At 38.1% G+C, this 17,224-nt stretch overlaps 1 pseudogene; it reads right to left on the reverse strand.

Annotated features, from left to right (window-relative positions):
* The window catches only part of LOC118629337, a 43,502-nt pseudogene extending 35,843 nt beyond the window's left edge, over positions 1–7,659 (reverse strand).
* Between the last annotated feature and the right edge of the window lie 9,565 nt (positions 7,660–17,224).

Here is a 17,224-nt window from a genome sequence, read left to right on the forward strand (position 1 = left end):
GACAAGATTTTATTTTCTTTCTTTCTTTTCTTGTGGCATACATTTCTTTGTATATAGGAGGGAAGTTCTATTTCTTTATTTTTGATGTCTTCATTACTCCTGCCTCTGGTTTTAGAACCTAATATTGACTATCATCTCATTTTGAAAGATTAGTCACAAAGATAGTCATTCAGAAAGTGGAAGTAAAAAATTACATCAATTTCTCCCCTACCCACTTCCTTGGATATAACCACAGTTAACACTTTGGCCTCATGAGCCATTCATTGGCCTAAATTTGAAACTATATTGATTCTGTCAACAAGCTCTCTACTCCCTACTAACTACAGGTCAAAGCTAACTGATGATACTTTGTTACAATAAGATCTTTGAGCAAATTATCAAAGTGAAACTTTTCACAATGTTCCCGTTGACTAAGTAGCTTATTAATTCCTTCCTTCCCTCATCTCCATTGACACAGCTCTTGTGCACAATCAGCTATAGGATAAGTCTCCAAAATGGTCTCCTGTACTTCACCATTCCATTCTCTGCCTGATTCATCCTCCTCAGTATCTCAAGTATAATCTTATGATACAAACCTAATTATATCACTCTTCTGCTTAGAAATCTGGTATTTGCTTATGTTTCACCAAATTAAATTCAAAATTCTCTGAGAAGGCTGTCTCAGAGCCCTCGGGACCCTAACTCACATTGCTTTCAGTCTCACCTGATTCCAGCCTGGATGCAATGGGCATTCCGCCTTTAACTCATATTACAACAGAATCTCATCTCAAATGAACACCATTATTTTTTATTTTTAGTTTCAAGACTTCTCCAATACTACAGCTGGGAATGAAATCCCAGTTGTTAAGCTCATACACGGAGCCCCAGAATTAATGAAAGTTGATTCTGAGAGCAGTCCTCAATCAATGATGGATGGACACCTATGGAAAAATGCTTTCCCCAGTCGTCCTTCTAGCAGATAGCTCTAGATAATTTCTCTATGTTTCTTAGACACCAGGATGAAGCCCCAGTTTCCCAAAGCTATGACACAAAAAATGCACCCTTAATTAAATTTTTTCCCTTTCTCTCTGGTCCCCTACCTGTACGCTGGGATAGCTCCTTGTGTGAAGCTTTGCTTTTTGGTAGAACCCAACCTAAGCTATATAGTATTAGATTCACACTGGGGATGATTTTGATGAGGAGGCACTGGAAACTGAAGCTTTGAGCAATGTGAGGTTGCTAAGGCATTGGCAAGGTATGGGCCAAACGTGGCATTTCTTAGCCTTCACTGCTCATTGGTAACGGTGAATGGCAATTTTGGCAACCATGACCTCACAAAAGGAAGGTAGCCAAGGGCTCAGCCTGCTCAGGGATTAAGGTCTGCCTCACCCCACTAGGCTAGAAACCTAGGCAAATATGAGTGCTGGCTGAGGGAGAGGGGAATTTAATATGAATAGTGGAGGGAGGAAAATATAAATATCAATTATAACTTCAGGAGCAGTTGAAGCCATGAAGACTGCAGTTTATTGTATTAATATATATCTATCAGGTCATGTGTAGAGATTGTGGCTGACCACCACCTTGAAGACTTAGAAAGGCGGATGGGACTTATTTTAGAACATACGTGTATCTGAGTGATACAAAAAATAGACTGTATGAGATGCTTTTGGATTCCTGACTCACATCCTCTTAGCCTTATTTCTGATTTCAGTGCACATGTGCTGAAAAAAAGTAGTTAGACTTACCTCATGCTGACATCACTTCTCAAGCACTGGTGTTTTGCACTTTTGCCCTTGGGTTTTTCCAGTGCCACAGTTGCCTTGGGGAAGCCTTTTGTTCAAGCAGGCGTGCTCAGTCTGGAAGTATATAGGGATTTTTATGCCTCAAAGTAAATCATAACTAACCTGGGATATTAGCTATAGATAAAAATCATCAACCCCCAGGTAAATAATTCCAAAAGGCATTCAGCATCTTCTTTAGACGATTCCAGGCAGGATTGAGTGTCAGTGGCCTACAACAGTGATTTTAATAATGCATCTGTGTATTTGCTTCGCCCTTTCCCTCGTTCTTCCCAGTCCCTCACTCCTGCCTCTGTTTATAGGTTCTTGCCTTGGACACTATTTTTGGGAAAACTCAAGCTTTGTCTCTATCTTCTATTTCCTACCCTATTTTACTCTGTCTTTCCTTGCTGTTTCCCTGATATAAGCCAAGTCCATAAGAAGGGGACAAGAGCTGCATGCAGAAGTTGCCATGGGAAGTTCTGAGGAGAGAACACCAAACTCAGACTAGGGCTTTAGGAACAGCTTCTTGAGTCAAGTATTCCTAGAACTCAGTCTTGAACAAGGACTTGTCTCAATTAGATACATGGACCAGAAAGGAGAAATGTTCCTGAAAGACAAATCTACAAATTCAAAGGCTGAGGTGTATCAGTAAATATTATGTTTAGGAAAATGCAAATTTTTTATATAACTTGCAAGAAATGCAATATGTATGAATAGAAAAAATATGGGAGTCATCGTTTTTTCTTCTCTCCCCCTCTCTCTTTTTGTCCTCTATCTCTAATCCTTCTGAAAATACATTATCTTCTCTTTAATCCCCATGTTACTATCTCAGTCCGAAATACCATCAACTCTCTACCAACTTCTAAAACACAGTAGTCCCTCCTTATTGGCAGTTTTTTGTTTTTGTTTTTATCCTCACCCAAGGACATTTTTGCATTTGTCTCCAGATAGAGTGGGAAGGAGAGAGGGGGAAAGAGAGAGAGAGAGAAACATTGATGTGAGAGACACATTGACCAGTTGCCACCCACACAACCCAAACCGGGGCCGGGGACAAACTGTAACCGAAATACTTGCCCTTAGTGGGAACCAAACCAGGGACTCTTGGTCCGTGGGTGATGATCTAACTGCTGATCCAAACTGGCCAGGGCCTTATCCACAATTTTGCTTTTTGCAGTTTCACTTACCTACAGTCAACCACAGTCCACCAATATTAAATGAAAAATCCCATGAAGAAACAATTCAGAAGTTTTAAATTGCACAGTCCTAAGTAGAGTGAAGAAATCTCGGGAGGTCTGCTCTCTCCTGCCCATGATGTACAACATCCTTTGTTCTTCCTGCACACACTGTAGACCTACCCATGCTGTAGATGCTCCTGCCCCTTTCGTAGCCTGGGTTATCCTATGGACTGTTCCAGTATCACAGTGCTTGTGTTTAAGTAACCCTTCTTTTACTTAATAATGGCCCCAAAGCACAACAAGAGTCACGCTGGAATTGCAGGGATGCCACAGCAAAGCTGTAGAGTACTTCCTTTAAGTGACAAGGGGAGTACAGTACAATAAAATATTTTGAGAGAGAGAGAGAGATCACATTCACATAATTTTTATTAGAGTATATTGTTATAATTGCTCTACTTTATTATTAGTTATTACTGTTAATCTCTTACTACGTCTATTTTATAAATTAAATTTTATCATAGATATCTGTGTGCAGGAAAAACACAGTACATCTGTGGTTTCAGGCATCCACTGGGGGGCTTGGGACATATCCTCTGCAAATAGGTGGCGGTTATTGTACCCATGTAACTGGCCTCCCTGCTTCTATTCTTGTGCCCTTAATCTTTAGTCTTCACACAGCAGCCTATGTGATCTTTGAAACATGTAAACAAAATAACATTAGTCCCCTGCATTTAATCATTCGGTGGCTTCCCATTGCACGGAAGTAGATCCCAAACTCCTTGCTATGATTTTCTTGCCTTTTATTACAAGATATGGGCACTGCCTACTATCCTGACCTCATTTTGGTTTGTTTTTTACACTTTTCTCTTCCTTAATATGCTTTGGAGATATTTAGCCTTTCCCCCAATTCTCAAACACTCCAGAGCCCTTCTACCTTGGGACCTTTACATTTGCTCTTCCCCTTGCCTAGACTGCTCCCCTCCAAATTGTTATAGTTGGCCCCTTTTTATCTTTAGGTTCTAGCAGAAATGTTATCTTCTCTGAGTTATCTTCACCTCCTCAGTCATATCCTTGTTTTAAATTGTTCAGACCACTCATGATCATCTGAAATGATCTTTTCTTGTTAAATATCTCTCTGTCACCATAACCACACTCTTTTCACAAGCAAGGATGTGCTGTACATGTATCTTCATCCCTCTCTGTGTCCTGAGAGGCTGACTTCTTAGAGCTGTGTCAGCTGGGTTCCCCTGCCCTCCAACTTCTAACCAAGTTAAGGAAGATGAGGGGGCATCAAAGTGCAGGCGGAAGGAAAGCTTTGGTGGTAGCTGTGTTTTCTACTAAAGGTCATGTATAGCTCCTTTCTGGCAGTCACCTCCTACAGCTCTTGGTTTCCACAGCTACTTCCTCTCCCTGATGATTTAGGCCCAAGGGTAATAAACATCAGCTATGTGGCTTCTCTTGCTCTTCCTAGCCATTTGCTGCTGTCCACATTCTCTACAGACTCTTCATTAAACTTTAAAAAAGTATCTGTTTCAAATATGCCATCTCTTCCTTTCTGGAATCTTGAATTTCGTTCTCCAAAGTATAATATTGCCAGTACCTAGCACACACCCTGGTACAGAGAACGCTCAACACACCTTTGTTGAACGAATGGAGAAATAATTTGACATTTGGGCTCTTCCGTTGGAATTTATTAAGCTGCAAGCTCCTTTAATATTTTAAAACCAGTGTTCTATTTTTAAAACTAAACTTTTTGAGAGTGTAGTCTGTGTATCCATTTTCTAAATCTAAGCCTAAGATTTAGTGAAAATGGGCATATATATATTTTTTTTCATTAAAGAATGGACCACATGTTCAGTTTTTGGAACTAGAACATATTTTTTAAATATTTGCTATTTTCTGGAATCTAAATCATGTAATACACATAAACAACATCTATTATATCTGTGAAGAAACTGAAGGTCAGACCTGAAGACTGATTTTTTTAAGGCTATTCTGGTACTGGAACCAGTTTTTCCTTTCGGGTTTTTGCTCTTTTGATGATACTAGGTTGTTTCATTAATTGCTAAGTGAATCCCAGTCACCGTACTTTATTATTCATGTTTTTTTTTTCTTTTTCAGTTGCACAAATTTGACATGTCATTCCAGTAACCAATCTTTTTCCTTATGATTCAGAAAAGATTTGGGAAGCAGCCGCCACTAAACTCAGTCTTTCACCGAACATCCTCCCTCAGGGGCCCAGTTAAACTGAATAGCACAGAGCATTCTGTCCAGTTAGGTTCTCTGGCCTCCTAGCAGATGGAGGAAGCTGTGGCAATTTATCCAGAGCTCCTTCTCCTCCTGATTAATTGCCAGGTGACTCCTTCCTTATGGCTTCTGCAGGGTCAGCCCTCCCCTGAAGTCCGGCGGCTCTCTCAGTCAACCCTACACATTTGCACAGTATAGGTACATGCAGGAATCATCTGTACAGGATCTTTTTAATTCTAATTAATTGGCTGGGTGTCTTGTTATGGCCTGGGTGGCTTGTGGGCAAGAATTGTATGTTAAGTGCTTTGAATCCTTAGAACCTAACATTACTTCAGTACTTAGTAATCAATCATTTAATTCTATTGAGAAAAAAGGAAATTTTTCAAATTTTGAACTTTATGCCAGCCTTGTCAATGTTATAATGATTAACTAGCTCATTGTAGACATGTTCTGTGTTGTGAAACTGAAGAAGGAATTTAAAAACTTGGAATAAATTAAATAAAATTACACATGATGGTCAGAATGATGTATGTATGTGTACATAAGAGAGGTGAGAACAAAGAAAACTGAAAATAAATTGTTCTAGTGTAGTAAAGCTACTGGATAACTGTACTTAAAAATTTTTTTTCTTTATTGATTTTAGAGAGAGAGGAAGGGAGAGAGAGAGAGAGAAATATTGATGAGAGAGAACATCGATTGGACACCTCCTGCATGCCCCCCACCAGGGATCTGGCCCACAGCCTGGGCATGTGCTCTGACCAGGAATCGAACCTGTGACCTCTTGGTGCATGGGTCAATGCTCAACCACTGAGCCATACTGGCTGGGAAATTTTCTTTACTTTAAAAAATATTATATTAAAAGGATATGTGAAATGAATACAAGGTTGAAGGAATAACACTTGAAAGAAAATGAGAGGCAAGTAACAACCACAATTAAAGAGCTGTGATAAAAGGTGTTAGAAATCAAGTGGTTTCTGTCTAGCAGAATTTGAAGAGCCTCATGTGAGGATATTGATCTATGAAGATGATGACCATCTCCATTAGGGACCAGACAGGAGGCAACAGGTTTAAGTTACAACATGAGGGATTTAGATAAGAGAAAGGAAAAATTTTCAGACAGTGAGATTTGGTAGACATTGGAATGTGTAACTGGGGAAGCCAGTGGAATTTCCTTTTCTAGTAGTCTTTTAAAAATAGAATAGCATCTCATCTGCCTGAAGAATGGACTCTATTTGACCTTTCAAAGTGTCCACTGAACCCAGCAGGTATACCACACCTTAGAAAGGAAAGAAAGCTTGAATGATCCTGGGTAGCTTGAATAATAAAAACAGGGTGAACACATTTCCTATTTTACTTTATTTATATATGTCATATATGTAAATTATGACTGTTACAGTTCTTTTATTTTTTTTCTTTTGGTTGAATGTTTTTCTTTATAAGGTCTGGAGATTAGGGTTTAAGTAAAAATATTTCAGGGAGGGAAAAAGGAACTGTTATCTTACTTTAGAACATATTTTATAAAGACATAGAAAAGTAGAAAAGGATATTTTGAACATCTTTGATTTTCATTTCACTTGCTTTTTTTCTTAAAGATGTTGATAAAAGTAATTTTTATTTTTATATTCATGGTTCTATTTTTTATTGTGAAAGTATTACAGATGTCTCCCCTTTATTCCCACTGACCCCCTCCTTCACACTCTCACCCCCCCCCCTGCTTTCCCCAACCTGAGGTCTGTCCATTGGTTGTGCTCATTCTAAATTAAAAAAAAAAAAATCCCAGCACTGCCTTTTCTGTTGTCTTTAATAATTGTAGGGTAAAACTTTAAAAATTAATTTAGTCTAAATGTTTTCAACAGTGTTTTTGGTATCTAAAGCTGGAAGAGATTTCTCTGTATTTAATTTCCTCCCAGGAAGTTTACCTTCAGAAGTCCAAGTGTGGGGTCAAGTTTTGGGTTGCGGGAAATGGTAATATGCTTTACTGTCCGTGCCCCCAGACAACATTTAATGAAACATCCTACTTTGTGGACATTGGTTTGAATTAAAGTGTTTTAACTATTTCCTCTTAATTTATTTCCTCGCTCTCTAAAATCAATAAAGAAAGTAAATTAAAAAAATAATTTATGATTTCTAAACTCAGTCTTCTAAAATTCAGAAATAAAATTATATGTAAAAGCCATATTCTCTGTATTGAGCTATAACTACAGATTTTCTAATTCTGATTTAGTTGACCTGAGGACATTTACAGATTGAAGCAGTAAATTGTAATGTCTCATATTTGGATAGCTCTTCATATTTGTCAAAGTGCTTACTCACCTAATATCTAATTTGATCTTAATAAGAACCTCATGAATATCATGATCTTCTAAGTGAGAAAATGGAGTCTCAGTAAGGAGCTGTAACTTGTCCAAGATCACAAAACTAGAAAATGTAGGTTGGAGTACTTCTGATTTCAAAACCTGTTTTTTCCACTGAGTCATGTTATGCTGTCTATGAAAATCTGTGGTTTCCTGGGATTTTATTTTTTTCACCATTGTTGAGATATTTGCCAAAATCATGTTAGAGACCATCACCAAATGGAAAATTGTGCTAGCATTCTCCTAGAATGAAACACCAAAAATTAAAAAAAATCCTGCCATTCCATTTTATAAGTCATATAAATTTCTGATAGGGCATTGTATATGGAGATTACAATTTATTCTAATTCATGCTGGCTATTATTATTAAGCATCATTTTTTATTACAAAATTTACTTTAATTATTGCACCAGTCTCTGATAATTTTGAGCACAACTCCCACAATCCGTGCTCTCTGTCCTGGTGTCTTTGGGGGTACAGTAGTTTTATTTCCTTCCCTAACAGTTCGGAAGTTTGTTTAATACTGACTCAGAGGAAGCATTCTAGCTGAGTCCTCACATGGTCTTGTTTACAGCTCCAGAGTGCACATAATAGATAAGCTACTGACTTCCACAAGACCCCACCAACCCCCCCGCACTTCCTGGGTGTGTGGGTGTGTGTGCTTTTGCCTGTGAATTATGATTGTGCAATTAGCCTGCTAGCTGCTTCAAGTTGTAGTTATTTCACATCTCTCAACTATTTCTGTAGCAAGATTAATTTTATAAACCTGCATTCCAAATTAACACTGAAAAACCCATGAGTTTATAACAAGATCAAACCTGATATTGAGATAGGTAGTAGAGAAATTTGCCTAAGGAAGTATTGTGAAATAAAGCAACAAATGGCCACAGATGAACACCGTTCCATCTGTAGGATTTCTTTCCTTGATTGTAACTATAAGTACCACTTATAGACAACCTAGTATGTGGCAAGAACTTTGTTAGGTCTGCATCATCTCATTTGATTTTAATGGTAGCCCTGAAAAATAAATATGGCTAAATCACTTTTACAGAAGAAAGAAGATCAGAAAATGTACAGGCATGAGTCCTGTGTGGCATCGATAGTAAATAACAGAGTGATGAAGAGGGCCAGGATTGCTTCATTCCAAAGACCAATTATATGAAAATCTGTGATATATATATATATATATATTTTTGGTATGTGCCCCTAGCCACTAGGGCCTAGTGGGAACTGAACCCGGACTTTCTGGTCCACAGGCCGATGCTCCAAGCGCTTAGCCAAACTGACCAGGACCCAACTATATTTTTTCTACAAATTTTTCTGAATATTAGGTGGTTCAGACTAAAGTGGTTTGAAGGATGATGATAATGGGCTAAGAATAGCTCCATTAAACTCTTGAATATTTTACAGAAGGTGGATACAAGGCAAAAATCACATAGACATTGAATCATTCTTACCTGGAGATGGAGAATACGTACATGACTATGTAATTTATCTTGACATAGTACTGAAGTGATTAAATCCATCACAAACATGTGTTGAACATTAAAAGTCCAGAAGCAAATTTTCTTCTACCCACTCTTCATATCAAAACCCAATTTTTACCATTTCAAGAAAGGGCTTACCAAATTAGGCATATTTTTGGTAACTTTTAGTTTTAAAAAAGCATCATCATTCTTTCCCTTTATTTTCTCTTTTCAGCTGCTGCTGCTGCTGCTGCTTCTGCTGAATTATCAGGCATGCCATGCACCACTTTTTCGTTTATAGCTTTATTTTTGCAAGTGCATGGAGGGGGGTTTGTGGAGATGTAGACTGTAGGCACTGAGAGCTCTAAATGAATGTGTAAGAATGACCACAAGGCCACAGGCGTGGGTGTATTTATCCGTTTGTCTTATTACTAAGAGGTTTTAGTTCCAAAAAATATCCGGAAGGATTTAGTTTTGGGGAAGTGGGGAGGGAGAAGGAATGGAATAAGATTTTTGAATTTTTAAACAATTTATTTGATCTTCCAATTGATATATTCTATTTTTACTTGCATCAGAATCAGAATTTCTTAAGGGACAGTTAAGAAAAGATTTTTGTACCAGAATTCATAGGCCTCAGAAAGTTGATTTTGAAATGTATTTAGTATGTTAACAAGAAGACATTTTATTACAAAGAAAATTGGAAGTAGGAAAGATTAAATATTAGCTATTAAAAAAGCAGTTAAGAATTTTTTGGCCCAGAGACATGTTTGTTTTGGTGGCATATGCTCCGCTTCATTTGCAGCAAATGTGCTCATGTAGTTCTGACTGATGTTCCGTTCCTTAAATTGGTCGTGTGGTTTCATTGACAGAGGATGAATGGAGCTCCTTTTCACTCTTTTCAGAGATAGGACAGGCCAGTGGTGATGATATTCAGCTCTGGAGTCAGCTTGCTTGGGTTCAAATTCAGATTCTGCCTCTATGAAGTTTTATGACTGTGGGTAAGTTAGTTAAACTCTCTGGGCATCAGTTTCTTTATTTGTAAAGTGGGGAATATAATAATATTACCTAACTTGTGGGGTTATTGTAAAGATTAAAATAAATTTAAAAAACATGATAAGTACCAGGCACACAGTATGAAATTAATACATGTAACTCTTTTAAAAATTTACATGTAGTAATACTGATCTTTTTTGGGGTATAGTCTAGAATTTAATATATACATAGATTATTGTAATCACCAACACACCAACACAATAGGATACAGAATGTTCCAAAGAATTTCCTTATGCTGCCTCTTTGTAGTCAAATACAATGTCCCCTGCCCCCACCTCAGATCCTAGCCCAGGCAACCACTGATGTGTTTTCTATCCCTCTAGTTTTACCTTTTTTCTAAATGATGTATAAAAGGGATCATACTATATGTAATCTTTTGAGACTGTCACCTTTCACCTAGTGTCATATCTTTGTGGTACAACCTGATTTATATCGGATCTTATCTGAAGAGTTTACTTCATAGAAAAAGAATCAGATTTTTTTTTTCCTTTTTTTGAGAATCATTACAGGGAAGAAAAAACTCAGATTAATGTTATCCAAAAGGAGAGTTTGGCTTAGTAAGAGAAGAAAATTGTCAGAGTTATCAAAATATCAAATAGAATGCATCTTCAAAAGGAAATCATTTCCCCGTCATTAACAGCATAGGGGCATCCATTTGGTAGGTAGGTATAGAATAATAAAAAAGTTGAGAAAAAAGTGTTGAAAATGGTGGTGTGTGGTGTATTTGAGTGTGGGGAGGCTTGCAGTGAGGCCAGATGTTGGAAGGTCACAGATAATCTCAAATAATCTGCAAATATAACCATATTCTGTGTCATGTGGGTATAAATTAACTGTTGTTGGGTACAGAGGGGACATGGACCCTAATCATCTCCCTTGCTGAACTGCATACATGGAGATAGGCAGCAGCTGTGATAAAAGAAGGAGGAGAGATGAAATCTTGACAAGGATTGGGAGACAGAGTGATGGAGTAGGGACAGCAAGATGGAAAGAAGGGAAAGAGCTGGACGGAGGCTGAGCAGACAAAGCTGTAACTGGTGGGGTTGGAATTGTAGGTCAAAACAGTACATATTTGATCTCTGAGGCAACAATTATCATTAAATTTTAAAATATAGTTATTCTCCTAATCAGCACACACACGATATTTAGTATTATGTGTGTGAATGCATGTTTTTAACAATCCATCTTTATTCTGCAAATCAGTTAACTTGTTCCTAAAAAAGTTGAAAGTTTACCATACCGGCTGTGATTTTTCTGGGCATGGCCTAGGGTAATTTATATGCTATTTGATTTGATCCTTGGGTCAATACTCTGGGAGAAATTATTTGTCCATTTTATAGATGAGGAAACTGAGGTATTGAGAGGTAAAGTGACTTACCCAGAGAAACAGAGAAAGTAAGTAAAAGCAGAGCTAGATTTTGTTCTCAGGAATGTCTGATTAGCTCCAGAGCCTCGGCCACTGCTGATGCTGGGCTTTTGTCATCACTCTTCTTTTTTTTTTATCCTCACCCGAGGACATTTTTCCATTTTTTTGTTCAGATAGAGTGGGAGGGAGAGAGAGGAAGAGAGAGAGAGAAACATCGACATGAAAGGGACACATCGAGTGGCTGCCTCCCACACGACCCAACCAGGGCCGGGGACACACTGCAACTGCGGTACATGCCCTTAGTGGGAACTGAACCCGGGTCTCTCTGGACCACAGGCTGATGCTCTAATTGCTGAGCCAAACCGGCCAGGGTTCATCACTCTTCTTTTACATGGTGATGAGAATAGTTGGATATGGAGTCTTCTTTCTATCTGATAGTCCATGATCCAATTTTATTTTATTTTATTATTATTATTATTATTATTTTTATCCTCACCCAAGGACATTTTTCCATTTTTTGTTCAGGTAGAGTGGGAGGGAGGGAGGGGGAGAGAGAGAGAGACAGAGACAGAGACAGAGACATTGACATAAAAGGGACACATCGAGTGGTTGCCACCGGCACGACCAACCAGGGCCAGGGACAAACTGCAACCGAGGTACGCGCCCTTAGCGGGAATCCAACCTGGATTTCTCTGGACCACAGACTGACGCTCTAACCGCTGAGCCAAACTGGCCAGGGCCAATGATCCAATTTTAAAAATGAGGAAATAGTATCTTATATTTTAAAGTATATTCTAAAATTATATTTCTCTTTTTGTGTTTGTTATTATTATTAATGATGATAATACTTCGTATTCGCAGTTACTAACTGAACTTAGCAAGTGTAGGACAGGAAAAATAAGCTAGGGATGATCTTTGAATTAGAGGACCTAAGTTAAAATTTCAGTTCTGCTCATTATATAGCTGCGTGATCTCTGTCAACTTTGTGCTTTTTAGTGAATTCAAAATGATAGTACCAACTTTCCAGGGCTATTATATAGTTTAAATGAGAAAATGTATGGGCAAATGCCTGGCTGTGCTTATCATGTGGTAGGCATTTAATAGGAGTTTGAGGAATTAGAAGAAAATATAATTAAGGAGCCCTTCTAATTTCAGGACTCAAGTGTAGAGAAGAAAGGGTATGGCTTTATTTATTTGAACTGTAGTTATTTTGGGGCTCTGGTTTGTCTTTGGTGGTTTTAGAGTTAGATGCACATGATTATTTTGTTACATTCAACTTACTCTTATGCATATAAGTATGAATCCAGTTAGGTTAACAGGAAATACATTGAATAAATTAACTTTAAGTGTGAGATAGAATATAGATTACATGATAGTTCACACCAAAATACATACAGCCACTATACCATTCTTCTATCCTTTTGATTAATCACATATTAAGACTAATAAATCCCTCTCAAGATTTCATTACTAAAAGTGGAAAAAGCCGAGCTGGGCTGAGAAGTTATTTGTACCTGCTTTATTTATTTATTTATCTATTTATTTATTTATATTATTTTTTGGTATGTGCCCCTAGCAGGAACCGAACCTGGGACTGTCTGGTCTGCAGGATGACGCTCTAACCGCTGAGCCAAACATGCCAGGGCTGTACCTTCTTTCTTTATTTATTTATTTATTTATTTATTTATTTATTATTTATTTATTTATTTATTTAGATATTTTGTTCAGGTAGAGTGGGAGGGAGGGAGAGAGAGAGAGAAACATCAACGTGAAAGGGACACATCGAGTGGTTGCCACCCACATGACCCAAACAGGACCGGGGACAAACTACAACCGAGGTACGTGCCCTTAGCAGGAACCGAACCCGGGTCTCTCTGGACCACAGGCCGACGCTCTAACCGCTGAGCCAAACCTATCAGGGCTGTATCTGCTTTATTTTAGCACATATTCTTTTTACTTAAACCGCTTCTCTCTGACCTGAGAGAAATGTACGTGTGCACAGTCAGAAAATCTGTGTTCCACCAGAATTCGCCCTTCATATAATTTACAGGCAGTGGTGGAATTATTCTATTTTGAGACTGGGTTCTTTCACATTTAATAACAGAAAAAGTGTTACTCATTTGAAATTTAGTTCAGCTCATGAAGTGTATTTATTGAAAGTTTGTTCCTAGTCATGTACCACATCCTGGGACTTATTATAAGGGATGAAGCCGGGCACAGCAGGTGAGGACAGCAGAGGTTTGGGAAGCCAGCTAGAAGTTAGAGACTGGTTGGGCAGAAGAGAAGAAAAACCAGCCTAAGTATACTGAGAATTGATGATTTTGAGAGCAGCATGCTCAGCTGTTGGTGGCCACAAAGTTTTTTTGTTTGTTTGTTTTGTTTTTGTTTTTATCCTCACCTGAGGACATTTCTCCATTTTTTGTTCAGATAGAGCGGGAAGGAGAGAGAGAAAAATATCGACGTGACCGGGGACAAACTGCAACAAAGGTATGTGCCCTTAGCGGGAACTGAACCCGGGTCTCTCTGGAGCGCAGGCCGACGCTCTAACTGCTAAGCCAAACCTGCCAGGGTGGTAGCCACAAAGTTTTTAAACCAGGAGGAGGAAGGACAAGCTCTCCAAACTACTGCTAGAAGCTTAGCTGCTTCTCGAAGTCCCAACTGGATTCCATCCTTTCTTGCTACACTAGTAGTTCCCTTCCACCTTTTTTAATTTTTAATTTTTTTTATTAATTTGTTTTTGTTACAGATGTTTCTCATTTTCCCCCCATTGACATCCTCCTCTCCTTCTTCCCAGTTTTGTTGTATGTTCATTGGTCATGCATACATGCATGTAAGTTCTGTTTTATCTCTTCCCCCCAAACTCCCTCTTCTCTGAGGCTTGTCAGTCTGTACCCCACCTCTATATCTCTGGGTTAATTTTGTTCAGCAGTTTGTTTAGTTCATTATATTCCACAAATAAGTGAGATCATGTGATATTTGTCTTTTTCTGATTGGCTTGTTTTGCTTAAAATAATACTCTCCAGGTCCCTTCATGTCATCTCAAAGGATAAGAGATCTTTCTTTCTTACAGCTACATAGTACTCCATTGTGTATATGTACCACGACTTTTTAATCCACTCATCTACTGATGGACACTTGGGCTGTTTCAGGATCTTGGAGATTATAAACGGTGCTGCTATGAACAGAGGGGTCAAAATGGTACTTTTTAATTCTACCAATCTTTTTTATAAAGATTAACTGAAAATTTTCTATAAACAAAAGCTTTCCTCTCTTACAGTTTGGTTATCCTAAAAGAGTTCTTGGGGGAAAGGAGTAATACATGCTTGATTCTCCTTCTTATTTATCTATTTTCAGAGTAATGTGCTAATGCTCTATTTTATTAGTTTATAATGGTGCAATCTGGTAACAACATAGATGTCTAACAGTAGAAGATATCATATGGTATATACCTATGCTGTAAATGTTTTGCAGTCTTTAAACTTCAAAAAATATTTAATAACATATAAAAATATTCCAGATAATATTTAGTGAAAAAAAGACCCAGAAATGTATTTATCCTGTGATCCCAATATTATTTAAAATACATGCATTATAAAATACAGTCTCAGCTTCAGACATTAACATGAGTACCATAGGACTGTTTTAGGGTCTTGCAACTTATGTGTTCCATAGATCCTTCTATAAAATACATTACTTTTATAATTAAAAGAAAATGTAAATTTAGTTAAAGGAAAGGTTTCTCTGGCTAAATCATTGCTCTGAGAGAATCATGGATACTGATCTTGGTTCCAGCTTTGATTTCTGTGTAACTTTGGACTTTCTCTCCTACATCTAAATGAGTCTTTATGGTGTTAACTAACCAGTTGAAGAAATTTAAAGTGTATTCAATTCTGTAGACTCTGAGACATCTTTTTCATTAGAAGAAAACTCTCTGTGACTCATCTAATCAGTAGAACAGGGTGTATTAAAATGAGTCATTCTCAACTCAATCTGACCAGTTCAGAAGATAACCAACTTAAATTTCCTGTTTTTGTTTTTTTCCTGTGTGTATATGCATGTGTGCACATACTTTACTGGTCCATTGGTCCATATCAGATGAACAAATGAACCACAATCTCAATATTATATCTTCCTGCTCTTGCTTGGTTTCAAGATGAATGAAAGGGAACCAACAAGCTGGCTTTGGTTTTGACAAGTTCTCAGTGATTCCCCCAAAAGAACTTGATTCTTAAGGACCTGAGTCTCATTTCTACCTCTGTAAATGGAATCAGATGGTTGAGACTCATAGTGTTTCCAGCACAATGTAAAATTCCTGGCATAATCCTCAGCAATTACCAGGTGCTCAGCAAATGCTAGTTTTGTTTCTTCCCAAAGAGAAAGGAAACCAGTCTTTTCCACTTATTTAGTATAGTCTAGTATTGGAGAAAAGATCCCTAGGTCCGGCTATCTAGATTCAAGAACAATTCTGGCTTTGGGCAAGTGTTATAAAGTTTTTTGCCTCAGGTTTCTTGCTTCAAAAATGGATAATACTAGTACCTATTGTAAGCTGATATGCATAATAAATGAGTTAGTAAATACAGAATGCTTAGCCTGGCTAGTGTGGCTCAGTGGTTGAGCATCGATCCACGCACCAAGAGGCTGCCGGTTCAATTCCCGGCCGGGGCACGTGCCCAGATTGTGGGCCCAGTCCTCAGTGGGGGGTGTGCAGGGGGTGGCCAGTCAATGTTCTCTCTCACTGATGTTTTTCTGTCTCTCTCTTCCCCTCCCTTCTTCTCTCTCTAAAATTCAATAATAAAAAAATTAAAAATAAAATAGAGTGCTTAGACTTTTCCTGGCATAGAGTAGGAACTATACGAGTAAAAGTCATTGTCTTTATTGTTTGCTTAGCAATGGTTTTCAACCTTCTTAATGCCGTGACCCTTTAATACAGTTCCTCATGCTGTGGTGACCCCCAACCATAAAATTATTTTTGTTGCTACTTCATAACTGTAATTTTGCTACTGTTATGTCTTAGGCGACCCCTGTGAAAGGGTCATTCGACCCCCAAAGGGGTCGCAACCCACAGGTTGAGAACTGCTGGCTTAGAGGAATGAAATTCCTAAACTCAAAGTTCAAGGCACTTCCCCCCTGGATGATGTGTGTGAGATGTACTGACCACTTCTTGCTTTTTACTTCTCTTTTTCTAGGTCCTATACAGACCTTCTTCCCTCTGCTGATACATTTAATACTCAAGACCACATACTCAAGATTTGGCTAAATTAGGTCAAGGTTTCCTCCTGTGATTAGTATAATTGATCAGGATTGTTTGAGGTTTGTCCCTTTTGGTGTGTGTGGTGATGGTTGTGGGCATGAGATACCGTGGTACAGCTACCCTCACGGACTTGGTGTAGCTGCAACTTTCCACATGTTCACTTTTTGACTAGTCTTTTGTTAAGAAATTTCTACAGCTTTTTAATTCTATTATGGGACATTTTGTTAGGGAATCTGCACTCTGCTTGGTGAAGGGTGGGAAAGAGAGAACCTAAGATCTGACAAATACATTGAAAAGAGAGATGTTTTGAGACAGGATTAGAAGAGGGTGATGGATGACTCAGAGACAGGGACAAACCACATAGTCATATTATTGAGAAATAGGATGGCCTATTCAGTGCACAAGGAGCACTTAGTCTCAAATAATTCTCAGATTATCAGGACTGTGTCAGATCAAACTAAAGAAAGTAAAAATAGATCTAAAGTAGGTGTAATGTGCTCTGTCGGCAATAACCTAACTGATACTTTTAAAATGTGCTGCTAATGAGAACATGAT

The sequence above is a fragment of the Molossus molossus genome, unplaced genomic scaffold (assembly GCF_014108415.1).
Source record: "Molossus molossus isolate mMolMol1 unplaced genomic scaffold, mMolMol1.p scaffold_m16_p_14, whole genome shotgun sequence".
Classification (NCBI taxonomy): domain Eukaryota; kingdom Metazoa; phylum Chordata; class Mammalia; order Chiroptera; family Molossidae; genus Molossus; species Molossus molossus.